This window comes from Pinus tabuliformis, chromosome 5_2 (genome assembly GCF_031772625.1).
Source record: "Pinus tabuliformis cultivar Carrire ecotype Pingquan chromosome 5_2, CPIR1, whole genome shotgun sequence".
NCBI classification, from domain to species: Eukaryota; Viridiplantae; Streptophyta; class Pinopsida; order Pinales; family Pinaceae; genus Pinus; species Pinus tabuliformis.
In genome coordinates, this window is record NC_142306.1 from 284633536 (window position 1) to 284658412 (window position 24877).

Below are 24877 nucleotides of genomic sequence, written 5' to 3' on the forward strand. Positions count from 1 at the left end.
AGGTTGTAGAACTCAACCTCAAGGTAAATGTGGATTGACATGCATGTTTATAGGTTTAGCATGCACACATGATGGTTAATTGTTTTTATACATTGCGGTCATATCCACATTCATCGTTATTCACGCATGATAATTAATTTGTTGGTATATGAATTCTGGTCATATGCATGTTGATTGTTGTCATTATGACAATTAAGTTCTTGATATTATTATGTATCGTGCTAATATGGAATGAATTGTGTAGATGTAATAGCCTCCCTTGAGATACATTGAGGTATGATTTTGATCATGTATTATATTTGGTTTACCTAACATGGTATGTTTACAGAACATAGAAGACTAGGGATGAAGAGAGAAATAGTTGATTAGAATTCATACAACTCTCTGTACAGGCCATAAGATACATTGGTGGGAAGGGAGAGATTATTTGAGCAGCTGGGAGAGGGAGACACTCTTATCTAGTAGGTACATTGAGAAGCTTGAAGGTAGAGACCGTAAGTTGCAAGGCATATAATGCGTTATTGTTTGAGGCATAGGAAAGGTTTGTGAAAGCTCAAGAGAAGCAATTTGAGGTTAATGTAGTCATCATCTAGTGCCTTTCAAATTTGTAGAAGCTCGAATAGCTAAGGATCAGTCATGGGGACAACAGGAAGAAACAATGATGGTGTAGATGGAAGAAAGTCTCAGAAAAGGTACAATATGGACAATTATGATACAGTGAAGAGTAGCAGACTCTTGGATACACCTGCGAGGAGTTTTAGACGTCATTGATTTTATTCTTGTTCTACTTCTAGGATACATCATCACATTCACCATCAGCATCATAGGAGGAGAGAGTATTTTCCAGAATATTTCAAGAAATACAAGCCTCCTACTTTTGATGGTGAGTTGACTAAGTTAGAAGATACCGACACATGGATGCATGGGATGAGTTTAATAGAGTCTTTAGGAAGAATTTCCTATCTGAGATATATCATGATGGAATGGCCAACGAATTCTATGAGCATGCGATGAGAAAGAAAAGATCCAAAGGTTCATCAAAAAATTCCCATTATCATTCAAAGATCAGATTGAGTTTGATGAGTCTCAGTCATTGAAGGAAGATACAACATTTCTATGAACAATCAAAGTGAGATCTTGAGTTCAAGCATGAGTAGAAGGGTAATGTGAAGACTAAAGGGAAATGGCTTAATAAGAGAGAAATATCTCGGCATGCAGGTGATATGGAAAATGTTTCACCTCCTAAGAAGTCCAATGCAGTTGAGAAAGGACATGGGTCTCAACTTGTGGAGCAGTAAAATAAATGAAATCGCAGAGAACCATTATGGCGTTGAACCTATGGTGGAGATCATCACACAAAGGATTTCCCTTTGTATTAGAGTGGCATAGCAGAAGTGTGAAAAGCCTCATATATACAATGATGAGGAGGCATAGACCGTTGGAGATGTAGGTCATAGAATTCCTTGGATCTATGAAACAGTGGATAATAGGCATGCAAATCATCAGACATCTATAATCGACATGGAAGGTGGAACCAAAGGGACAACTCCAGGTAGAGTCTTAGTGCATCCTGTAACAGAATAAGCTTATGCTCTAGGATCAAGCAATAGAGCAAGTTAAAGTACATAGAAGCACTTTGGGGTCCAGGAAGCTACATGGACTATGGTTGGTCATATTTAGGCATGATAGTTGATTTCCAATTATAGCTCAATTAGCCAAGGGAATCATAAGCTCTTGAGAGATGATATGTGGAGGTGTTCAATTGCAAGGCAGTGTCTTTGGTATAGAAGGGAAAGGTAACTAGTATATTGTTATATTTATTAATGCAAAATAATTGTGCGTTCATGGAAAACGTGATTGTCATAGATCTTGAGGAAGGCTCATGCTAAAATTTCACTCATGAATCCTTGGAAGCACTCAAATACCATGGGGATTGAGTCATGGTTCTTGTTGAAATTATTGTGCTTTCGGTGTTTTACAATTTTTTCCTGCTTGATTTTTTGTTTTGATTATCATTGGTGCATCGCTATGCTAATTGGTTTATGGTATTGTATTGTTGTTTAATTTTCCATGTTTTCTTTATCTTGTCTTTTATTTATTTCCTTTTATGTTTTGAGGGTCTTGGGAATTTGTTGGGGAAAGAAGAAGATAGTGGAGCTTGGGAGAGCTTAGTGAAACCCAAAAAGTAATATAAGTCTCAGATGAATCCCAATACATGAATAAGGGGCGATTGAGGGAAAGAATATGATAGTCTGTTCAGCTAGTTGGGTCCATTGGGGTAAATTGATAGTGACAAGACGATCATGGGAAATGTAATAGGAAGGTAAAGTAAATGGACTTCAGGTATCATATTCCTTGCCTACGTTGGGAACTGTTGTTATCAATGTTGTGCATGTGTTTCATGAATGAAGGAAGTTCTCTTAACCCTAACCTTATGAACATTGGTAATTATGTTTTGATCATGATTATGCTAGTAACACATATTTCATTAAATTTGGAAGTAGTCAATGTATCTATAATTTAGAACTTTAACTAGATTAAGTTTTTTGAAAATGAGGAATTATAAAATCACTTAGTTCACTAATTTAAATGTATATCTTCAACATTTTTTGTGCAAAAATTATCATGATAAACTATATAAAACAAATTTATATAAATTTGCAAAAGCAAGTCTTTCACATATTAATCTTGGATTCCTTAAATTATCTCTTTTAATATTTTTATGGCTTGTATTAAAAGCTAAGTTTGTTAAGGTTATTTTATGAAAATAATATTGTGTATGTTACTATTATTAACACATTTAATTATAATCCGATATAGTAAATCTCATGTATGTGTTAAGTTACGATTATTACTAAGACAAGGTTGGCACACTTTAAAAGTCTATCACCTTTGGAACACTAGTAATATGGTTGAAGATTAAAAACCCTATTAGATCATATAGTTTATACTCATATTGGATTTAAATTTCAAAATTTTTTTGATGCTACCAACCTTCTTGATATTTTAACTAAACAAAATTATGATGATCTTGATACTATTATTTTAATGCTTTTTTAGCATAATAATAAAATTGTAAAGAATTTCGAGTAATATATTTTTGGCTTCTTATATACCATATTTGATCTTATTGGATGATAATGATCATTATCACCATAATTGTTACATACTATTGTAGGAAGTTTGCACCATTTTAGAGTTGATGGGAAAAAATAGTTTTTTAGGATCAAATTAAATGTTGAATGGGAGTAGTAGCATAATTTATTTTTATTTATTATTTGTACTTTTGTGTTAAAAGCTAAGTTGATTGAGGCTTACTTAATGAATAATAGATTAATATGCAAGATATATATTAAGTATAAAGTTATTTAATGACAAATTTTCATAGTAATGTGTCCAATATATACCAAAATAGATCCATCTTATGTATGGATGTAAGATGAGCCTAGAGGGATCAAATTTCTTCAGGTGCAAATATTTTTCGAGCGAAAAATACAATGTGTTATTTTTCATTGTTTAAATTGTATTTTTGAATGCTAAATAGAGCATATTTAAGACCAAATAAAAATTTTAACCATAAAAACTTACTTTTCTTATATATATATATATATATGAAGTTGATATCGACATACATTAGTTAACATAGATCTTCAAATAGTTTATTTGGATCTCTAGTTGAAATATTTTTGAAAAGTATAAGATTTAAACATCCAATTCACACATTTTTTATTTACTTCCAATTGCTTTACAACACACACACACACACACACACACACACACACATATATATATATATTTAATTATAATGGATATTATTTTTCTATTTAGAACATAATTTGTATTTTAAAGGGGCACAAATGCCACACAAAGTTACACATCCCCTCATACTAGGTTGTAGAATGAGCCTCTTGGCTCAGGTAGTAATCATTTTAATGATCAAAATCAGTCATGAATTAGAGTATTCACAAAGTAGTACAATTTGATTATTTTCAAATACAACAGGAAAGATAGAAAATTGACTAAACTATTTATTACAAATGTTTAGTTTTTATTCCTTTAGTGTTTAAGGATATTATATTGAAAATAACATATTAACATTGATCCAAAACTATGATTCCTTACATTATTTATATTATCATTAATATTTATATTTATGTATTAAATTTGACTCATCAATAATAGGTTTTGTAAAAAAAATCTTACTTATAAAGTTCTTTAACAATATATTAATATTGTGTTTCTTACTATTATTGACCATTTTAAATTGACACTAACTACCTTTCCTATATTGAGTACATATTTATTATACTAGTACAATGTTGGCACCAATTCAAAATCTATAAGAGGAAATATTTTATAAGCCTAGTTGTGTTGTTCAATGATCAAAATATTTTTTCTATAAATTAGAGTGCAACAAAAGAGAAAATTTTATTTATATCAATTATAATAAGGAATATTAGGGAAAAATAACTTCAAAAATTATTACAAGTGCCTAGCATTTATTCATTAAGTGTTTAAATGGTTTATATTAAATAGAATAGTAATTAGCTACACCACTATTTCTTTAATAAACCAGGTTTATAAGATGTTTTTAAGTGCATTATTGAATTTGATTATGCATATTTGATATGATGAGAAGTCATGTTGGTAAAATAAAGCTTTGAAAACTTAAATATTTTATGGAAATGTCACGCAATTTGTATTAACACATGATTACATTGAAATACTACATAATATGAAACTCCTCCAAAAATAATATGAAGACAATATTTGATATACAACAAATATTGAAAAGTGCATTTGAATGTATATTAATGGATCCTTTCAAAAATAAAATTACATTCATGAATGATATAAACCTAATATTAAGATATTCTCTCAAGTAGATCAAGAATGACTTCTACACCATATTCATTTATCTTGGTCTTCTTGCAATGTTATTTCTTTTGCATCCATTCCCACACTATGGTATTAATTGGAATAGGTCTTCTGTGTCATGAATATTTCATACCCAATTGTTTATGGGTTAGAATTATCCGCTAATAGCAAGGGAATCTCCCTAGTGTAGAATCCCAACTAGATTCTGCATCATTTACTTTAGGGATCCTGTTTGGTATGTAGGCCTGATTGTCGTTCAGCTAATTTGAGCTTGCTTCAGACATAAGTGGGGTACTGACTCAGTTGAATGTATGGATTTCAACAAACACAAGGAAATAACTGACAAATGTTCATAACATGAGTCTCACATAAAGGAATTGTTATAAAGACTTCAAATAGGATCATGCCTATGTAAAGAATGTGCTTAACAACTATGAAATAGTTCACAGTAACTAAGCATCTAAAAGTTTTAGCAAATGAATAGTCAATGATAAGATCATGCCAATATTAATGAAACAATTCGTCAATACAAGCATAAAGTTAGCATATCATATATGATCCATGTGTTACAAAAAAATATTCATAGCCTAGGAAGGCACATGAGGAGACCACGCATCAAAGATCTCTCACAAACATTTGATCCATCAAGAAACTAATATCCATGGCATCATAACATAAAATATTCATCTAATCCAATAGTGGAAAATAACTATTAATCCTTGTATTTATTAGAAAAACACAAGTGTTGTCAAAACAATATGTCCCAAAAATAAGTCCCAAGCTAAAAGTCCCTTGTTGTTGGCGGAGAATTCCAGCCCGTCAACACCAATATTGCTCTAAAAATTTTCCATTGTATTTCCTTGACATAGGATTCCCCCAATCAAACTTTACATTAAGATTCTCACTTTCATTATCCCTAAATATCTGAGATGGATTTTTCTATCCAAATCATCTCTCCTACATCCTCATTTCCTAATCTAACTAAAAGCATCTTTCCTTTCACAACATTAATCATTGGATTGAATTTTGGATTTGTCTTGTTGCATTTGGGTCCAACATATATTGGTTCATCTATCGTATTATCAAAATGTCCATCCATAATAATTGAGATTACATGGAGTGAATTACAATCAACGTCAACAATGTGCCTTGTCTTGGGCCAAAAATCCTTAGACGATGAACCACTTGCATCTATTATTCTACGATCATTATAGATTCCATCTAATATATCAATAACTCTTTCCCAATAATCTACTTTATTTTTATCCTCCTTTGTAACAATTAGTGAATCTTCATTCCTAATAGTGTCTTTTGAAATTTTTATGTATGATGTTATCCCTTCCTTTAGTTATTTTTAAATAGGCATCAAATATGGCTTCCCTATGGGAATTATAGGTCGACCTTCATCATCTATATTCCAAAACTCAACTAGTTCTGACCACTCAACATCTCTAATGGATTCTTTGTGCCTTAGTACTGGAAGATCATTGAGTACTAGAAATCGGAAGTATTGGAAATTAAGATGTCCAACTAGAGCACTTTTTACCTCCTTGATGTATCCATTAACAAAATTTTTGGAGTCATAGACCTCGTCAATAAGTGTAGGTGGAAACACTCGATTTTCTTCAATTAAGAGATATGTATCAATCATTTTAGGTAAATAATATATATCTTTACTTTTCAGGTTGGAAGACTTTCTTCCGTAGGTTCCATCTATGTCTTCATATGTCTGCCCAAAATGAAAGAACCCAACCTCAATAGTGATGAAGACACCAAGTGTAGTTAAAAGTGATAAAAACATGAAAAGATAGTGATTCTTATTATCACTTGCTACATTGTCCAACTGTAACAATAAATATGGAGGAAGAGGTTTAAAATCAACATTTTTACTTTTTGATCTTCCATGAGATATAAAATCATCCTTGTACACTTGACATTTTAAGTAAATAGAGGTGTCAAGTAATGCATTTGTAAGTGGGTTTCTTGAAATTCCACTCTCATAAAGTAGATCACCAGAAATATAAATTTGTGGGTCTTCAAGGTCCCTTAAGCACTTTGCAAAGGATGTAATAGTAAATTTTGATTGCATATGTACAAGTGGTAGAGATAAATGATCAAAACCTCATGTCTTATGTCCATGTGTTAGCATACTTATCAATGAAAAACCTAAATTTGTTCCTACAATAGATTTTGATGTGACACATAGCCTTGGGATTGAAGTCTTTTTTTAATCCATTTTATCATGGATAATTCTCAAATACTCATTTGGAAACCACTTTGACATAATTCTATGGGTATATTAGAAACATATTCCACACATAAAAATGTTGTTGTGTTTGTTTAGCCTACCTCGTGCCTTTTCTTCTAGCTCTTTTGTAGTCTCTGACTTCATCTTTTCTTTTAACATAATACATTCACTCCATATATTGAAGTTGCTGTTCTTTAAAATATCCACATCTCGAAACTTAGTATTCAAGATCTTGCTCATTGTTGTCTTTGATATTGATGGGTAATTGAGCTTTTGAAGAGCCTCATTGATCTATTTTAACAAAACATTTTTTGTGTAAGTCGAAGGAAGCAATCTTAAAGGAACAAATGTTCCATCTACTTCCACTTGACATGTTTGGTTTTGGTGAAAAATATCAATTATCGATTACAATTATGTGCAATATTTCTATGGATACCACTGTGTGTGCTCATGCTTTGCATGTGTTGGTTTTACCATGAATAGCTTTGATCTGTCCATGTTGAAAATGATGTTGGTAGCTATAGACTGTGCTTTGAGGAATCTTATGTATCTTATACCATGCTTTCTTACAAATAATATTCCCATTAAATATGATGTCCTTTACATTTATAGAAATAGGTGGTAGGCCATGACCATGGCTCTTTGACATGACTGTGTTCAACATGAGTGAATTCAAGACGAATTCCCTCATACCATTTGTATTTATTTGTCTCATACCCTTTCTAGCACCTGCAATGGCCTTCCTATCCACATTTTGAAGACAATATTTCTTACAACATACATCTTCTTCCAAAAGTCAAATTTCTTTCTCTTCATCTATTTTTGTTTGACATTTTGCAAATTATTTTATATCCATAACTCGTTTACCCCTTTTATATGGCCTTGTTACATGCATATCAATTGAGTTTCTATAATTTTCATTACAAAGATACCAATTGAGTTTCTATAAAAAAACTTTAAGTGATTTTTTTTCCTCTATAACATCCCATATCACCATTTCCTTCAGTGGCTCCTTGAACTTTTCCTCGACCCTTAATATCAAACATTTGTTGTCCACCAAATTATTTATTGGAAATCTAACCAAATAGTGTATAGAATTATCCTCAATTTGGCATATTTCACAATTTCCATATATCTCTTCCAAAAAAAAACCAAATTCCATTTCACCCTCAATAATGTCATCCTCATGGACATTAACTAGCATTCATTTGGAAATGCACACGCTTGTTACCATGCATTCATTTGTAAGAGAAACATTTGTACATATGAATCTAACCCGATCTTGGGGAGTATTTATGGCATGATCATGGCAGTGAGGTTCCAAATTTGATTCTGTCCAAATCTCATAAGATTCCAATGTACTCCCCAATGTATGCTCAAATTCTATTGGATGTGGTAGAGGAGCATCATGTTTTAACACCTTCTCAATTTTAACCACTATGCATAATTTATTTATAACATTTCCATGCACCTTATGCCCATGTTTTGTTTGGAATATGGAGCCCTCACTCACGTTCACTCCATGTTGCATTTATATTTCATTCTATCACAAATACAATAATGTTTCCAACAACAATATTGCACTGTGAAATAAATCTATTGCATGCTAGATTTTATTCTAGTACAAACATAAGAACGTTGCTAACACCAATATTGCATTGTAAAATAAATTTAGTGTGCCCTAGAATTCCTTCCACCATACACAAACACATTTCCTACATCAATATTGTAGGGTAAAATAAATCTATCTCATGCTATATTTTCTTCTATCACAAACATAAGCATATCTCCAATAACAATCTTGCTAGGTGAATTAGATCTAACATGCTATTTTTACTTATAACTCAAATACAAACATGTCACCAATAACAACATTGCAAGGTGAATGAAATATAACACATGCTATATTACCTTCTCTCGCAAACATAAGCACATAACAATATTGTAGGGTGAAAGAAACATACCAGATATTAGATTTACTTCTAGCACAAACAAGCATATTGTCAAAAACTCCATTTCAAGGCAAAATAACTCCTATGTGTGGTAGATTTCCTTCTAGCACGTACACAAAGACATAACATTGTAGGGTTAAGGAATCTAGCGCATACTAGATTTTGTTATAGCATGAAGCCAAACATATTTCCAACAACATCCTAGGGAAAAAGAAATCCAGCACATGCTAGATTTCCTTTTAGCACAATCACAAGCACATTTCCAATAGCATCATTGTAAGGTGAAGGAAATATGATGCATACTAGATTTCCTTGTAGCGCAAACAATTGAATTGTGAATAACAACATTCCAATGCGAAAGAAATCTAGTGCACACTAGATTTCCTTATAACTGATATACAACCACATTATCATAAACTCATAGAAGGGTGAAATAAATCTAATGTATGCTATATTTCCTTCTAGCACAAACAGAAACACATTACAACATTTCTAGATAAAAGAAATCTAACACATGGTAGATTTACTTCTAGCACAAACAAAAGCATATTGCCAACAACCACATTGTAGCAGGGAAAAATTTAAAAGAGCGCCCCAATTTATATATATAATAAATGGGTGAATCCGCATGGTATATAGAAAACTGTATAGGATTTTTTTTCATTGATATAATATACAAATATATTTTTTCTGTGAATCTTTCACAGAATTATACAATTTTGTTAAATCTTGGCGAATTTTTCACTAGGTTATATGGTATTGCAAATTCTTGGTTAATGTTCTAAAAAATAGAAAACATTGTAAAATATTGGTGATTCCTTGATAATGTATAAATATATATATAATAATATTAAAATTATTTAGTTAAATTATAATATACTAATTTTCCATGATTTTGAAAAGAAAAATTATGAGTAATGTTGCTCTAGGTTCTTATTATACACTATCGCAATTTTTTTGCATATTTTTATCATGTTTTAGCACAAATGTCTTATCACGTCCCATGGGGAAACTAGTTCGAAAGGAAACCCCAAAGGCATGTGATGCTGAACTAAAGGAATTATTTTGCTCAAACTTGTTCTTGATGTATCTAGATAAGTCAATCATATTTAATGTAATTCATATTCTATAGGCTTCACATGAAAATAAAGTCTATGAATAGCTATATCAAAATCATGAATATTTACATCAAATTATTTTGTTTTCTCATACATCACTTTTCTAAAAGGCAGATACTTCTCCAATTCCTTGAGTTCAAATAAACCAACAACTTTAAAATATGGTACTTCCTCATCATATGTAGGTTTTTCACCTAATTTTTAGATCATAACTATTGTAGTAGTTGTTGCACTTTATTCTATAGTTGAAAACTATAATAATGTTGAATTGGTAAGTTACAATTATTTAAAATCACACAAAATGAAAAATGAAACTGAATGGGAGATAAATATATATTGAAAATTAATTTCCTACACGATGAAAAAAGAATAAAGGTAATAATACAAAATCATTAAAATACTACAATTAGTGAGTTAAAAAATATAAGTCAAATATAAACAAAAGTATCTACATGTTCATTACTTCGAAAAATATGTCACAAAACAATCATCTTCAAAGGATTTTTCACTTCAAGAATGGTATTGCACTAAGCAATCTATCGTTCTCATCTAATAACATGTGATGTTTTTTTGTATTGGAATAAAAGTATAATTGCATTAGATGATTGCTAGTGTCATGATAATAGGACTCCTATGATGAACACATAGGATCCTAGTCAATAGAGGATTTTTCTCTTCAATTGACTAAGCAGATCTCATTTTCCTTTCTCAACAAATAATAAGTATTTTTAAATAAAATATAAAATGAACATAGTATATTCTAAAAGGTGAAGTTTCTTTTGTGACAACACAAAGTGAAAGGGAAAAAAGAACATTCCTTAAATAATCAAATATATAAAGAAAATAATTTATCTTTTATGGCTCAAATTTCTCGTAATGTTATGAAACCAACTCAAGAAAAGATAGAAAAGAAAGATCCACGCCTTAGAATTCAGCCTCTTCGAGGGGGCAACCTCCTTTACGTTACATAAATGAACAATTCTTCGATGATACAAATGACAAAACCTCCTTTCTATATATAGGAGTCTAAGGAGTCACAATATAATCCAGCCGACCTAACAATAATAATATAAAGCCACAAAAATAACAATAGAGGGATTCTATGGGGCACAGAAATAACAATATGGGGGTAATAGGGGCACAACAATATAAATAAGGGGTATAACTACAATAGTAATGGGGTAATCACTAGTATTATAGGGACCCAACATGCCCCTCTCCTTCAAAAAAGTGTTGTCCTCAACGCTTGAGTAGTTCTGGATACTTCTGCATAAAATTCTCATCCTCCCATGTGGAATCTTCAGCGGATAAGTTCTTCCACTTGATAAGATACTCTGAAATTGATCGATTTCGTAGCTGTCGAGTTCTTGTTTCTGTGACTGCTTCCGGTTCCAATATAATTTTTCCTTCCTCGTCAAGTTCTGGCAATATTGTTTGAATTGGGAGCTTGTCACCTATAACCTTCTTTAAACATGAAACATGGAAAACTGGGTGCAATCGAGAAGCTGCAGGAAGCTCCAATTTGTATGCCATAGTACCAATCTTTTGCAACACCTTGTACGGACCATAATACTTTGGTGATAATTTATTATCCTTCTTAGCTTGCTTTAGGGACATTTGCTTATATGGTTGTAGCCGTAGGAATACCCAATCACCTACATCAAAACTTCTTTCACTGCGATGTTGATCTGCCTGTTGTTTCATTCTATTTTGTGCCAACACGAGGTTATCCTTTAAGAGTTGGAGGACTTGTTGTTGATGTTCGATGTGATGTTCCACTGCCTGAACCTTAGAATTTTCTCTTAAATATGATGTGATGGATGGTGGTTGATACCCATAAAGTGCCATAAATGGGGTCATTTTTGTTGCTGTATGGAAGGAAGTGTTATACCACCATTCAGCCAGAGGCAACCATTTGACCCATTGTGTCTGTTTATCAGATACAAAGCAACGAAGATATCCTTCCAAACATTTGTTTACTATCTCAGTTTGCCCATCAGATTGAGGATGATAAGATGAGCTATGAGCTAACTGAGTACCAAGACAAGAAAATAATTCTGTCCAAAAATTTCCAGTGAAAATGGGATCTCTGTCACTTACAATAATCTTTGGGTTTCCATGTAGCTTTTGAACTGTTTCCATAAATGCAGTAGAAACTGTACTGGCTTTAAATGGATGTGATAATGCACAAAAGTGTGCATACTTGGTAAGTCTGTCAACTACCACCATGATGACACTCTTTCCCTCAGACTTGGGTAAACCTGTGATAAAATCCATTGAAACCTCCTCCCAACGTTGGCTTGGAATGGATAAAGGTTGTAATAGACCCGGTGTCTTAATTGTTTCAACTTTATTTTGTTGGCAAACCAAACATTCCGCCACAAACTTTTGAATATCTGATTTAAGGCCATCCCAAAAAAATTCCTTCTTAACCCTGTGGTAAGTTTTTAAAAATCCTGAGTGCCCTCCTAAGGGAGAAGTGTGCAATTCCATAAGAATCTTTTGTTTTAGCTGGGAATTCTTACAGAGGTATAAGCGATCTTTGTACCATAACGAATCATTTTTCCAGCTAAATGTATCAGAAGTACTGGAATCTTGTTGTAGCTTTCGAATAAGTGCCCACACTTCTTCGTCATTCTTCCATTCCTCCCTTGCTTCGTTTATCCAATCTGGTTGGATAATAGAAATGGCACACAACAATGCTTCCACATCCTCATCCTTTCTTGAGAGTGCATCTGCCACCACATTTTGCTTCCCTTTTTTGTAGATGATTTCAAAGTCATAACCCAACATCTTTGTGACCCACTTTTGTTGCTCTTCAGAGGATAATCTTTGTTCTAAAAAGTATTTAAGGCTATCATGATCCGTTTTTACCTTGAAGTGTCTTCCCATTAGGTAGGGTCGCCATTTCTTAAGTGCATGGAGTATTGCCAACATTTCCTTCTCATAAATAGCTTTGCTTAAAAACTTTCCCTTGATTGGACGACTTTCAAAAGCAATGGGTCTTTCATCTTGCATTAGAACAGCACCAATTCCATTTCCTGAAGCATCACATTCCACAATAAAGGTTTTTGTGAAGTCCGGTGTAGCTAAGACCGGTGCTTGGCACATTGCCTCTTTAAGATGTTCAAAGGCCTTTGTTGCTTCCGGAGTCCATGAAAATGAATCTTTCTTCAATAATGTTGTTAGAGGTGCTGCTATTCTCCCATAATTCTTAACAAACTTGCGATAATACCCTGTCAACCCAAGAAATCCTCGCAGATGCTTTATGGATGTGGGGATTTTCCATTCCTTAATGGCTTTAATTTTGCTAGGGTCTACCTTAACTCCTTCATGAGATACAATATGACCCAAATATTCCACCTCCTGGACTCCAAAGAAACATTTGGATCTTTTTGCATATAATTGTTTCTCCTCCAATAGTTGTAGCACCCTGTCAACATGTTCAACATGATCCTTCCAAGACTTGCTGTAGATTAGTATATCATCAAAAAATACTAACACAAATTTTCTAAGGAATGGTTTGAAAATTGAATTCATCAAACCTTGAAATGTTGAAGGTGCATTGGTAAGGCCAAAAGGCATGACCAAAAATTCATAATGACCCTCATGAGTTCTAAATGCCGTTTTCGGAATGTCTTCAATCTTCATTCTGATTTGATGATATCCCGAACGAAGATCCAACTTGGTGAAGTAAATTGATCCATGCAATTCATCCAGTAATTCATCAATGACAGGAATGGGGAACTTATCTTTAATAGTGAGCTTGTTGAGCTCCCTATAATCTGGACACATGCGCCATGATCCATCCTTCTTGTGCACCAATACTACTGGAGCTGAGAAAGAACTTTGACTCGGTTGAATTATACCAGCCTCTAGCATTTCTGCAACCATACGTTCAATTTCACTTTTTTGGACATAGGGATATCTGTACGGCCTGATGTTTGGAGGAACACTTCCTGGAATCAGATGAATAGCATGATCATGATCACGCATAGGTGGGAGACCTTTGGGAGTCTCAAATACCTTGGAATGATTGTCCAAGACTTTTTGGAGATCTGGAGAAATAGATGATTCCAATGTGGAAACATCTAGCGAACATAATTGTGCAATTACACCTCTTTGCTCCTTTTTTAGAAGCTTTGTCATACCATTAGAGCTGATTATCTTTCCTGGTTTCCCTGCAATACCCCTTAATTCAACTTCCTTTCCTTCCGAAGAAAATTTGATGAAAAGTTCTTGAAAATTAAAAGCTATTGTACCCAAGGATTGTAGCCATTGGACTCCTAGTACAACATCAGCACCTCCCATTGGAATGGAAAGCATTGGGCTAGTCAATACATATTCTCCCATGGATAGCTTGATATTATGGCACTTTCCAGAGCAATTTATTGTTCCTCCATTTGCAATCATCACTTGACACTCTGGTGCTGGATATAGGAAGCAATTCAATTCTTTTGCTACCCTACAATGAATAAAATTGTGGGTGCTTCCTGAATCAATCAACACTATTACCTTTTTCTTCTTGATTTGTCCTTCTATCTTGATGGTTTGAGGAGTGGTAATTCCCGCCAATGCATTACAAGATATGGTCGGATTTATTTGTTCTTCATCTAGGCTTTGTTCCTGGAATATATCCTCTTCTTTTGACCTTTCTTGCTCCTTTTCTTCTTCCTCTTCACAATCTATGTAGAATAATTTCTTCTCAGCACACTTATGACCTTTTGTGTATTTGCTATCACAATTGTAACAAAGCCCTTTTGCTCTTTTTTCTTCCAATTGTTGTGGTGTCAACCTTGTAGGTTGTGGAAGACTATGGGCAACAACACTTCCGTCTTTATAGTTGTGAATGGTATGCTTCCTAGTTGCCATAATTTTGCTTTCCATTTTTCTTGCTAACCTGAATGCCTTCTCTAATGAATCAGGTTCCCAAAGGCGCACATCATGTTGGATATTATCCTTTAAAGACCCTATGAACACATCAATCCTATGCTCCTCTGGAATATCTTTTACCCTTATGTTCAATTTTTGGAACTCCTCAATGTGCTCCATTATTGAACCCTTTTGTTTGAGACTTATCAATTGGCTAAAAAAAGTGTTGCTTTTTGTATCCTCATAATGTGCTATCAATTCTTCCGTAAAAATTGCCCAAGTGATAAATTGTTTACGAGAACAAAGCCATTGATACCATACAAACTGATTTGGTTCCAAATATAAAGTTGCCATACGTACCTTTTGTGTGTTTTGCACATTATTGAGATCGAAGAATTGCTCCATCTGTAATATCCATGTGGCGGGATCCTTGCCATCAAACTTCCTCATATCGATTTTTGGAATATGGTGAGTCTTCGATCCAACATTAGAGTCTATGGAATCATGATTAACATTTCTTTTGTTCTCATCATGAGTTTCCTTTACTACCTTTTCACCATTAGTGACCCTTTCTTGTAGCAACTTCTTCAATTCTTCCATGTCTGTCTTCAAATCTATCTTCAAATTTACCATCGAATCCTCCATCTTAGCTTCCATGCCCTTTATCTTAGATTCCACGCCATTTATCTTAGATTCCACGCCACTTATCTTAGCTTCTGTTAGCTTTTGTGAGCGTGACATTTGTTGCACTTGTTCTTGTAATTTTGATATATCATGTAGCATTTCTTCCTCTTCTTCATGAGTCATGCTAGAGCTTTCAGGTTCCTTACTAGGTGTTTGCATTTTCTTTCCTCGGGGCATCAGTTACCGATAATAATGCTTTACTATGCCCTTTGAATTCCGTTAAACCAAGCTTACATAAAAATTTAAAAAAAAACTACACACCTTTTTTCACTTTATAGAAGCCTGATATTGAATCTGATGTATCTCTGTAATTTCGGATCATCCAGTTCTGAAATTGCTACCTGTAGTAGCCTTCTGTGTCCTCTTTCCAATGCCACAAGTCTGAGCCAAATTGGATTCTCCAAGGAAGAGTTATGTGAAATCTCCCACAGTGACTTGCTTTTAGACTGGTTCAGTAGAGCGAACTTGTACGACGTGCCACGAGTCACTGTTTCAACCTTTGAATCTGAAACACACATACACAAAACTACAGTCCGTCCTCTTTCTGTACCTTTTACGAAATTTCAATCCGATCCTCAGAGAGAAAGTTATGACGATTTTCCCCAGGTCACCTGTTTTGAATGTAATTCAGGAGTCTGCAAAAAGACCAACTTCCTCAGATCATATCTCCGAAAATATCACGCAAAAAGCTCTGAAATTCGGACCCAAGGTTCAGCGCCAATTCTTCTCAAATGGGTTTTTTTTGTGACTTCTGAAACGTCACAGAAAAAACGTTATAGCGAAAATGCCACGATGACCTGTTTGGAGCAGCGAAACCCTAGAATCCAAAGCTCTGATACCAAATGTTATGAAACCAGCTCAAGAAAAGATAGAAAAGAAGATCCACGCCTTAGAATTCAGCCTCTTCGAGGGGGCAACCTCCTTTACATTACATAAATGAACAATTCTTGGATGATACAAATGACAAACCTCCTTTCTATATATAGGAGTCTAAGGAGTCACAATATAATCCAGCCGACCTAACAATAATAATATAAAGCCACAAAAATAACAATAGAGGGATTCTATGGGGCACAGAAATAACAATATGGGGGTAATAGGGGCACAACAATATAAATAAGGGGTATAACTACAATAGTAATGGGGTAATCACTAGTATTATAGGGACCCAACACGTAATGTCAACATTATTCTTTATATGATTTAAAGATATTTTTGATTCCTTGGAACACATTTTCTTCTTTCGTGCTTAACTCCTTTCCATTACCTTTATATTATATTTTCATTACTAAACTCACTTCATATTTTATTTCTTCCCTTTTCCTTGATGATGGGTGGAGTGTCCACTCAAATATCGGGCATTTTAAATATTGACACACAATTTATTAAAAAAAAATATCAACAATGGTTGAAAATGTTGATGATGAAGTGGCCTATGATGGAAAACCTTATGAAAAGGATAACGATTATAGGATTCTTGTGAACAGGTTGATTAAGGGATCATTTCAGTTTGCATGAGACATCAACTAATCAAGTAACGCCAGGAGCACTGAAAGAAACTATTAAAGTATGAAAATTAACCATGTGAACATATATGACTTGAAATGATACAAGTGAGGATTTATTTAGGCATACTTTATTTATTCATTAATCTTTTTTATGATGGAATGAATGTATAATAATGATATCTAGGAGGGATATACTGAAGGAAAAATATTTTTGTATGGAAATATTGTTATAATCCTTTTGATTCAACCATGAATTAATATCTCATGATTGAGTCACATCACAATCAGTGAATGGGTAACATAATAATGTTATGAATTTTTATAACACATGAAAGTGAATGCCAATTGAGCTAATATGTGAGACCATATTGCTGATGGATATGGAAGGAAATGGTACTACAAAAGAGTCCAGTTGTCTTCTTGCTTATATTAGAGTTGTAGACTTTAACCTTCTTGCAAATAGTGAGGAGCACCTATCGAGGAGAGGGTTTTTAAGGTAATAAAGAGTAGAGAAGGGAAGTTCCTTGTCATATTACTAAGGTATAGATGGGAGGTGACTAGATGATGTGTTGAGGTGTTGGCTACACCTTCCAACAGATGATGGTGGAATACATGGTATATCAATATAGTATTTTGATATCAAGCAACAAAGATAGATTGAGTAGATGTGATAATGAGTATTGGCATATTGGTTTATTGGAATAAATATTTAGTTTCATATTGTAATGGTAGGTATGTTAAGTAACCCATGAACATTGAATCATAGATCCATTTCATTGAGTATGATTAACAATGAAAAATTATTGAATTATTAGTTTCTTAATATTATTCTAAGAACACCTCATGGATGGTAGCAAATATTGAAAGAAAGGATTTTATTCATATATACTCACTTTTATTTGGTTAATTAAAAAGCTTAGGTTCTAGGTATAATGGTCTCAAATATCAAAATGAGTGTAATTGTGTAAGAAAGGTTAATTACTAAAACACACAAGAGCCAAACACTATGAGAAGGATTCTCATACTTCTGAATTATGATATTATTTATGAATTATACTTGGAATTTATAAGTTGTATTATTATGAATATATATATGGTAATTTTATGTGTATGATACATGATATATGATGGCTATTGAATATGAAAACCCTCAAAGAAAGGTCATTGTTAGGACAAAGGGACCTTGTGATTGCCACACATTATATGCTACTAGTCGATGTCTAGTAGTAAGTTAGTGCTCTCCTTACATGATAAATATATGACAATATGGATCACCTAAGGGATTGTTTAGTGGAGAAGGGGACATCTAATCCTAGACAATGAGTGTACTAAGGAGGAGGAAACTTAAAAATTCATGTGGGATGGTGGCTAGAATATTGTGGGTGAGTTAGAAAGGAGAATGAAATTAATTATTTCTTATGGAAGACATTATATGGGATAGATGCATACCCATAGAGATAAGTATTAAATAAGAAATACATACATATATTTGAATAGATTCTTACATCATGGAATTGGGAAATCTTGTGCATGAGGTAAGTGTTTCTTGATAATTGCTATAATATGTATTCTTACATGATTACTAATGTAGGCATATGTTGGAATGTTGAAGTTTGGTGGTATACCAAGATAGAGAATAGGAAGGCGCTTCAAATAGAACTGAAGAATGAGGAAAAAAAGTGTTTTTAATGAGAAGAGAATATTTATGATTGTGTTATTCGAAGGGGGATATGATAGAATTTCCTAGTATTTAATCTCATTGATTAACTAAATTATGATTAAATGTTCAATTTTGTTTAGCATGTATATTTTAATTACCATGTTTTTTTTACACCATGAGGAAGAAATGTTATGGGAAATTGAATAATGTAAGTATTATATTCCTTGAATTTAATAAAATAATAGAGCTACCTAAGATAGGAGCACATAAAAAAGGGGTTATGATAGCAGGAGATTGGAAAGGTGAGACAGTAGTAGGGGGTTCTACATGCTGAATAATCCTTAGTTTTCCATTTTTACAAACTTTACCTTGTTTCCTTCATCCTCGTGTTCCTTACTAAGAAACTAGAAACCTTAACTACCAGTCATGGAATGCATGTGGTAGTTGTGGAGATGTACACCTTCCATAATTACGAAATCAAGGCGATAAGTACCTTCATCATGGGAATTATGACAGGAGTGGTAAAACCTAGATTTTCTCACATTTTGTTTGAAAAAAATCATGTCCCCATAATAAGGGGGAAAATGAAGTCTCATGTGGTGTTAAGGACGAGGTGATTTTTTGATTCATTCATTCATCATTATACCCCTCACACATGTGGTTGATGTGGTTGATTGAATGTAGGAAATTGACTATAGAGAGGCAATGATTCATTTAGTCTTATAGGCATGTATGTGAATAGTTGTAGGGAAGAAGGAATGATTCGTTATTGGTCATTATTGGAATAAGACAAGAAACATAGTACAATACAATGATGACCTAAATGACATAATTAATTTTGGTTCTAATGCAAATGGTGGAGGCCATTTCACATTCACATGAATGGTGTATGACCATTATCAACTCATGAAAATAATATTGAAGAGAGATTCATGGGGCTAGACACAATAAACAATGAAAATCATATGGAAGAAAAGTAGGTTATAAGAGAGAAAGAAATAGAGTGAGAGGTAAATTAATTCTCTCTTAGTTGATGCTAACATCCATGAAAGTAGTTTTAGAGGTATTCATTAATACTAGGAGGCTGATCAAGGAATGATAAAGACCATTTTGAATTCATTTGATGAGAAGTATAGAAATATGTATATATTATGAAAATATATAAGGAAGAGATTCAAATGGTTAGAAGCTAATTCGTTGGAAAAGAAGAGAATTCTAGAGAGGGAGAACATAGAGAGACTCACAAATTGAGTTGGAAAGGTATCTAGGAAGGATATCAAGCTATGTGATGGAGAATCCATGGATAGAATATGAGGAAAACATAGTGTGGGTTGAATGACCAAGCAAGGAAGCCTTTAAAACTCGAAAAGGGTCAAGAAGTAAGTAAATGTTGTTGGAGTTAATTTATAGTATCTAGAACCTCTATGCACACATAGAGGGAGAGCTCAAAGACTTTTGAGGGAATATTGAGTGGATAGGAAGGTATTCTATTTTTTCTATCTAAGGAAAGTAATGTGTCAACAAAATAGTTGTGTTTTTATAAGAAAAAAATTAGTGGTGAGAAAATGGGACAGGTAATTTTTTGTCCTAAGATAGAATGATTTCCATAAAAATGTTCTAATTTTCCTTTGTGGTATCATAGCCTCAATTGGGGTGGCCTAGTATAAAAAGAATAAGCGCAATAGAGTGTATGGTTCAGTGGAACATTTATCTACCTAAGTTAGTGTTTCCCTTCAACTTTCAAATAGATAAATTTTTCCTTTAGTTCGTTTATTCAACTGATTAATGCAATACACTTTGATCGAGTATTTTAGTATTTGAATGTTGAATTTTGAATATTGCTATAGATTTACTATTTCTTGATAATGGGAAAGCAATGTTATATGTGTGCCAATGTAATTCTTGTAAATGGAATTTTATATGATCGTACAACATTTTTACTAAGTATCATTACCTCTATTTATTTTTGGATGTGAGTGTGCCAGTAAACGTCCATAACATTATATCTTATGATGAACATACTATGTGAATCTATATTATGGTTATAGGATAGCATTAGGGAATAACAAACTGTGGATGGAACATATCCTTTCTTTTCTAATGTTGTGCATGAAACTAGAGGTATATCTTTTTCCTCGTCTACTTAATCATACTCATTTACCTCATATTTTTTTTAATTAAAATAAGAACTCATTTCTTATGCACCAAACTAGAGGTAAAATAGATACAGACCATTTTAAATAATTGTTTTGATTAAAATTAATGTAATAAAAATTTAGATATCAAATATAATTGTGTAAGGGAAAATTCCAAAACACATAATTCCTCTATACCACAGGGTTTTGAAAGCCAGGCTATCCATGAAAATTTTGCTTTCTTCAAGTGCTTCTTGATCATTTTAGATAAAAATCCATATGTATAATGTCTCAAACTATTATTAAGAGTTGTCATGGTGATATTTTTTGTTTGCATGTATGTTTTCATTTGCGGGATATAAGGATCAACTTTTTAATTCGAAACTTAATTGCAGTACTTGGATCTAACAAAAAATTTGTGCACACGTGATCAAATCAGTGTACATGTACATGTTTGTGTTCGTTTAGATTGGCTTTAAATATTAGGGAGAGAGTATATAGGATTTTTCAGGGGAACAAGGCAATCTTGTAGCTCCAAGGAAAACCTGTTTTACATTGAAATATTTGCACACAATAGAATTGGAAACCTAATAGATTTGTAATACACACACACACACACACACACACACACACACACACACACACACACACCGAGTGTAATTTTTCATTGTTTAAGGTATATTTTTGAATGTAAAAAATGAGTTCAGTGTCTTAAACAATTACTTGAGAAGCTGGAACATTTTTACTTTTAATTACTCCTCCTACAAATATTTTATTATTATCAACATTAAAATAATTAGTCATGTATGCTCTCTCCATATACTTACATTGTAAAACTTGACTAAAAAATTTGAACACAATAGATTTAATCCCTCATATATATATATATATATATATATATATATATATATATATATATATATATATATATATATATATATATATATATATATATATATATATATATATATATATATATCACATGTAATTTTTTAATGTCTTCAAAATGTTAAATATCTCTCCTCTTCATGGCTATCATATATATGAATAGGATGTCAACGATTATTGATGTCTATGGTTACCTAGTAAATAGAAATTACACTGTATCTATGCATATAAAATCGCTCAAAATATCTCCTCCATCTTCATCTCGCTAATGAAACTTATTTGAAGTAAATAGTTTCAAATTTATTATTCATTTTATTAAAATTCTCATTTTAATATAACCTTTTTCGTTTCAATCTTGAACGTTTGGATGACAGTGCTTGTTTAGATAATACATATATTTTAAATATATTTGGTTAGTTTTTTTTAATAAGATGTCGTCAGACATCCATTCAATTGTGTTCTAGCTAAAGTTCTCATATGGCCAACACATTACTATTTCAATAATACCAACAACTACTTTATAAATTCCTAGTAGAAATGTAATTGACAGAATTTAAACAATTTTAATGAAATCTGATTTTTAATAGGGTGGCTTCCAGCAAATGGTCTTCTTGTAGAGTTTATCAAAATGTTAGCACCTTGGTATTCAAATAGTAACAACTAATTTATCATTTCTTCATAGAAACATAATTTACATAGAGTGTACATTGAAGATAAAGGGTAATTAACAAAGTAAATGATGGAATTGGGGTTTTACTGATTTTGGAACATAAGGGATTACTTCTTTGGAATATAGATTTTTGAATTTTTCACAGATGTTGACTTAACGATGGGTAGAAGTTGAAAAGAAAGAATGAAACATCAATTATTTTAATGGGATTGAAAATTCTAAAAATCTATTATCTAAATAATATTTGAAAATGACAAGTATATATCAGAAAAGTAATAATTATATATACTAAAAATCCATTAAAACAAAGACATGCTTGTACGATTGTATATTGATTTTTGACTTATTAATTCAAATTTCTCTACTTTACGAACAACCCTGTACCACTATTCTCAATCTTGACTTCTTAATTCAAATTCTACACTTTGTGAACAACCCTCGTATACGATTATGACTAAACAAATACAAGCTTGGAAGATGGCAAGAGCACTCTTCAATCTTTAAATAAGAATGAAAATAAGAGACTTGAATTTTTGAATAAAAATGAATTATTCTTTTATGACCATTTGTTCCAAAAAATGCGGGTCATTTTCTCAAAATTAATCTCAATACCATGAAATATGAGCGAATGAAAGAAAAAACATTTTTTACATAGAATGGGGAGGGTGAAATAACTATCATAAATACTTATTCTTGAAAATTAGGGAAAATGGAAGCTTGTAACATAGTATATTCTAAAAGGCTAAGTTTCTTTTGGGAAACACAAAGTGAAAGAAAAAGAAAAACATTCCCTAAATAATAAAATATATAAAGAAAATAGTTTATCTTTTATGGCTCAAATTTCTCATAATCTCAACATTATTCATTATATGATTTAAAGATATTTTTGATTCCTTGGAACACATTTTCTTCTTTCATGTTTAACTCCTTTCCGTTACCTTTATATTCTCTTTTCATTACTAAACTCACTTCATATTTTATTTCTTTCTTTTTCCTTGATGATGGGTGGAGTGTCCACTCAAATATTGGGCATTTCAAATATTGACACAATTTATTAAAAAAAAATATCAACAATGGCTGAAAATGTTGATGATGAAGTGGCCTATGATAGAAAAGGATAAAGGTTATATGATTCTTGTGAACAGGTTGATTAAGGGATCATTTCAGTATCCACGAGACATAAACTAATCAAGTAATGTTAGGAATGTTGAAGGAAACTATCCAAGTATGAAAATTAATCATGCCAATATATATGACTTGAAATGATACAAGTATGGATTTATTTAGGCATACTTTATCTATTCATTTATTTTTTATGATGGAATGCATGTATAATAATGATATCTAGGTGGGATATAATAAAGGAAGATGATTTTCGTATGGAAATATTGTTATAATCGTTTTGATTCAACCATGAATTAATATCTCATGATTGAGTCACATCACAATCAGTGAATGGGTAACATAATAATGTTATGAATTTTTATAACACATGAAAGTGAATGCCAATTGAGATAATGTGTGAGACCATATTGTTGATGGATATGGAAGGAAATAGTACTGCACAAGTGTCTAATTGTCTTCCCGCTTATATTAGAGTTGTACACTTTAACCTTCTTGCAAATAGTGAGGAGCACCTATAGAGGAGAGGGTTCTTAAGGTAATATAGAGTAGAGAAGGTAAGTTCCTTGTAGTATTCCTAAGGTATAGATGGGAGGTGACTAGATGATGTGCTAAGGTGTTGGCTACACCTTCCAATTTATGATGGTGGAATGCATGGTATATAAATATAGTATTTTGATATCAAGCAACAATGATAGATTGAGTAGATGTGATCATGAGTATTGGCATATTGTTTTATTGTAATAAATATTTAGTTTGATCTTGTAATGGTAGGTATGTTAAGTAACCCATGAACATTGAATCATAGTTCCATTTCATTGAGTATGATTAACAATGAAAAATGATTGAATTATTAGTTTCTTAATATTATTCTGAGAACACCTCATGTATGGTAGCAAATATTGAAAGAAATGATTTTATGCATAGGTACTCACTTTTATTTTGTTAATTGAAAAGTTTAGGTTGTAGGTATAATGGTTTCAAATATCAAAATGAGTGTAATTATGTAAGAAAGGTTATTTGCTACAACGTACAAGAGCCAAACACTATGAGAAGGACTCTCATACTTCTAAATTATGATATTCTTTATGAATTATACTTGGAACCTATAAGTTGTATTGTTATGAATCTATATATATATA

At 32.3% G+C, this 24877-nt stretch overlaps 1 pseudogene; it reads left to right on the plus strand.

The window, feature by feature from the left end:
- The first annotated feature begins 636 nt into the window (after window positions 1–636).
- The window catches only part of LOC149158640 (chaperonin CPN60-2, mitochondrial-like), a 234535-nt pseudogene continuing 210294 nt past the window's right edge, over window positions 637–24877 (plus strand).